The sequence below is a fragment of the Osmia lignaria genome, unplaced genomic scaffold, assembly GCF_051020975.1.
Source record: "Osmia lignaria lignaria isolate PbOS001 unplaced genomic scaffold, iyOsmLign1 scaffold0006, whole genome shotgun sequence".
Taxonomy (NCBI): domain Eukaryota; kingdom Metazoa; phylum Arthropoda; class Insecta; order Hymenoptera; family Megachilidae; genus Osmia; species Osmia lignaria.
This window is the reverse complement of record NW_027478163.1, coordinates 35,001-40,000: the sequence shown is the minus strand read 5'-3', so window position 1 is coordinate 40,000 and position 5,000 is coordinate 35,001.

Below are 5,000 nucleotides of genomic sequence, written 5' to 3'. Positions count from 1 at the left end.
TCATAAAAGAGCCACACGCTCGACGCTACTCCCGACCGGTCCGAGCGAACCGAAAGTGCCTTCCTATAAATACCGAACGGCCGGCCGCTAGGTCGGCGACGCATGGGCTTACGCCCAGGCGTATGCCTGTGCAAACCGCCGTGAGAGCGTACCATCCCGCCGGCACGGTAAAACTTAGACTGAAAATATCGTCGAACATATCCTTTCATTTTATAACGTTCTATACATGAAAATTAATAAATTAACATGCAGGACATAATAAATTCACATTCTCATGTAAATCATGGGTTTAATTAATATTTTAAAAAATTTTAAAACCGCCCAGAACCGATGAGATGAAAATATTAAAACGATATTTTTGCATTTTCTTACGGTAAAACATTAACAAATAAGCGACTATAGCAATATAAAACTCCATTTGTAATTTAATTAATCAAAATTAATATTTTTTTTTGATTTTTCAGCGATCCAGAACCGATGAGACGAAAACATTAAAACGATATTTTTGCATTTTCTTACGACAAAACATTAACAAATACGAGACTATAACAATATAAAACTACATATGTAATTTAATTAATCAAAATTAATAATTTTTTTTGATTTTTCAGTGATCCAGAACCGATAAGTCGAAAATTTTAACAATCATATTTTTGCATTCTGTACCGTGGATCCATCGTTAAACGCTATTAAACTAACGTCCGTGATGGTATAAATGCAGATTTTCGCTCCGTTTAGCCAAAATAACGAACTTTAGGTGCGCTCCGAAATATTTCAAAGTCCCAGCGGCGTATTGCTTCGCCTCTTAGAACCGATTAGTCGAAAATTTTAACAATCATATTTTTGCATTCTGTACCGTGGATCCATCGTTAAACGCTATTAAACTAACGTCCGTGATGGTATAAATGCAGATTTTCGCTCCGTTTAGCCAAAATAACGAACTTTAGGTGCGCTCCGAAATATTTCAAAGTCCCAGCGGCGTATTGCTTCGCCTCTTAGAACCGATTAGTCGAAAATTTTAACAATCATATTTTTGCATTCTGTACCGTGGATCCATCGTTAAACGCTATTGAACTAACGTCCGTGATGGTATAAATGCAGATTTTCGCTCCGTTTAGCCAAAATAACGAACTTTAGGTGCGCTCCGAAATATTTCAAAGTCCCAGCGGCGTATTGCTTCGCCTCTTAGAACCGATTAGTCGAAAATTTTAACAATCATATTTTTGCATTCTGTACCGTGGATCCATCGTTAAACGCTATTAAACTAACGTCCGTGATGGTATAAATGCAGATTTTCGCTCCGTTTAGCCAAAATAACGAACTTTAGGTGCGCTCCGAAATATTTCAAAGTCCCAGCGGCGTATTGCTTCGCCTCTTAGAACCGATTAGTCGAAAATTTTAACAATCATATTTTTGCATTCTGTACCGTGGATCCATCGTTAAACGCTATTAAACTAACGTCCGTGATGGTATAAATGCAGATTTTCGCTCCGTTTAGCCAAAATAACGAACTTTAGGTGCGCTCCGAAATATTTCAAAGTCCCAGCGGCGTATTGCTTCGCCTCTTAGAACCGATTAGTCGAAAATTTTAACAATCATATTTTTGCATTCTGTACCGTGGATCCATCGTTAAACGCTATTGAACTAACGTCCGTGATGGTATAAATGCAGATTTTCGCTCCGTTTAGCCAAAATAACGAACTTTAGGTGCGCTCCGAAATATTTCAAAGTCCCAGCGGCGTATTGCTTCGCCTCTTAGAACCGATTAGTCGAAAATTTTAACAATCATATTTTTGCATTCTGTACCGTGGATCGATCGTTAAACGCTATTGAACTAACGTCCGTGATGGTATAAATGCAGATTTTCGCTCCGTTTAGCCAAAATAACGAACTTTAGGTGCGCTCCGAAATATTTCAAAGTCCCAGCGGCGTATTGCTTCGCCTCTTAGAACCGATTAGTCGAAAATTTTAACAATCATATTTTTGCATTCTGTACCGTGGATCCATCGTTAAACGCTATTAAACTAACGTCCGTGATGGTATAAATGCAGATTTTCGCTCCGTTTAGCCAAAATAACGAACTTTAGGTGCGCTCCGAAATATTTCAAAGTCCCAGCGGCGTATTGCTTCGCCTCTTAGAACCGATTAGTCGAAAATTTTAACAATCATATTTTTGCATTCTGTACCGTGGATCGATCGTTAAACGCTATTGAACTAACGTCCGTGATGGTATAAATGCAGATTTTCGCTCCGTTTAGCCAAAATAACGAACTTTAGGTGCGCTCCGAAATATTTCAAAGTCCCAGCGGCGTATTGCTTCGCCTCTTAGAACCGATTAGTCGAAAATTTTAACAATCATATTTTTGCATTCTGTACCGTGGATCCATCGTTAAACGCTATTAAACTAACGTCCGTGATGGTATAAATGCAGATTTTCGCTCCGTTTAGCCAAAATAACGAACTTTAGGTGCGCTCCGAAATATTTCAAAGTCCCAGCGGCGTATTGCTTCGCCTCTTAGAACCGATTAGTCGAAAATTTTAACAATCATATTTTTGCATTCTGTACCGTGGATCGATCGTTAAACGCTATTGAACTAACGTCCGTGATGGTATAAATGCAGATTTTCGCTCCGTTTAGCCAAAATAACGAACTTTAGGTGCGCTCCGAAATATTTCAAAGTCCCAGCGGCGTATTGCTTCGCCTCTTAGAACCGATTAGTCGAAAATTTTAACAATCATATTTTTGCATTCTGTACCGTGGATCCATCGTTAAACGCTATTAAACTAACGTCCGTGATGGTATAAATGCAGATTTTCGCTCCGTTTAGCCAAAATAACGAACTTTAGGTGCGCTCCGAAATATTTCAAAGTCCCAGCGGCGTATTGCTTCGCCTCTTAGAACCGATTAGTCGAAAATTTTAACAATCATATTTTTGCATTCTGTACCGTGGATCCATCGTTAAACGCTATTGAACTAACGTCCGTGATGGTATAAATGCAGATTTTCGCTCCGTTTAGCCAAAATAACGAACTTTAGGTGCGCTCCGAAATATTTCAAAGTCCCAGCGGCGTATTGCTTCGCCTCTTAGAACCGATTAGTCGAAAATTTTAACAATCATATTTTTGCATTCTGTACCGTGGATCCATCGTTAAACGCTATTAAACTAACGTCCGTGATGGTATAAATGCAGATTTTCGCTCCGTTTAGCCAAAATAACGAACTTTAGGTGCGCTCCGAAATATTTCAAAGTCCCAGCGGCGTATTGCTTCGCCTCTTAGAACCGATTAGTCGAAAATTTTAACAATCATATTTTTGCATTCTGTACCGTGGATCGATCGTTAAACGCTATTGAACTAACGTCCGTGATGGTATAAATGCAGATTTTCGCTCCGTTTAGCCAAAATAACGAACTTTAGGTGCGCTCCGAAATATTTCAAAGTCCCAGCGGCGTATTGCTTCGCCTCTTAGAACCGATTAGTCGAAAATTTTAACAATCATATTTTTGCATTCTGTACCGTGGATCCATCGTTAAACGCTATTAAACTAACGTCCGTGATGGTATAAATGCAGATTTTCGCTCCGTTTAGCCAAAATAACGAACTTTAGGTGCGCTCCGAAATATTTCAAAGTCCCAGCGGCGTATTGCTTCGCCTCTTAGAACCGATTAGTCGAAAATTTTAACAATCATATTTTTGCATTCTGTACCGTGGATCCATCGTTAAACGCTATTGAACTAACGTCCGTGATGGTATAAATGCAGATTTTCGCTCCGTTTAGCCAAAATAACGAACTTTAGGTGCGCTCCGAAATATTTCAAAGTCCCAGCGGCGTATTGCTTCGCCTCTTAGAACCGATTAGTCGAAAATTTTAACAATCATATTTTTGCATTCTGTACCGTGGATCCATCGTTAAACGCTATTAAACTAACGTCCGTGATGGTATAAATGCAGATTTTCGCTCCGTTTAGCCAAAATAACGAACTTTAGGTGCGCTCCGAAATATTTCAAAGTCCCAGCGGCGTATTGCTTCGCCTCTTAGAACCGATTAGTCGAAAATTTTAACAATCATATTTTTGCATTCTGTACCGTGGATCGATCGTTAAACGCTATTGAACTAACGTCCGTGATGGTATAAATGCAGATTTTCGCTCCGTTTAGCCAAAATAACGAACTTTAGGTGCGCTCCGAAATATTTCAAAGTCCCAGCCGCGTATTGCTTTGCCCCGAAATTTTTCAAAGTTCCAGCGGCGTGTTGCTTTCAAAGTGCCTCCCTCTAAATACCGATCGGCAGGCCGCTAGGTCGGCGACGCACGGGCTTACGCCCAGGCGTATACGGGGGCAAATCGCCGTGAGAGCGTGCGATTTTGACTTTCGCAATAAGATAGTCTCCTTTATGAAAAGGAGCGTACACGTCTCCCAAAAAAAAAAACAGTTTCATGACGATCAATGTAGTTCTTGATCGAAATGTATCATAGGACGAAGATTTTATCGAAAAGTACGAACTTTGGCGACGCATCGAAATTTTTCAAAGTTCCAACGGCGTGTTGCTTTCAAAGTGCCTCCCTCTAAATACCGATCGGCAGGCCGCTAGGTCGGCGACGCACGGGCTTACGCCCAGGCGTATACGGGGGCAAATCGCCGTGAGAGCGTGCGATTTTGACTTTCGCAATAAGATAGTCTCCTTTATGAAAAGGAGCGTACACGTCTCCCAAAAAAAAAAACAGTTTCATGACGATCAATGTAGTTCTTGATCGAAATGTATCATAGGACGAAGATTTTATCGAAAAGTACGAACTTTGGCGACGCATCGAAATTTTTCAAAGTTCCAACGGCGTGTTGCTTTCAAAGTGCCTCCCTCTAAATACCGATCGGCAGGCCGCTAGGTCGGCGACGCACGGGCTTACGCCCAGGCGTATACGGGGGCAAATCGCCGTGAGAGCGTGCGATTTTGACTTTCGCAATAAGATAGTCTCCTTTATGAAAAGGAGCGTACACGTCTC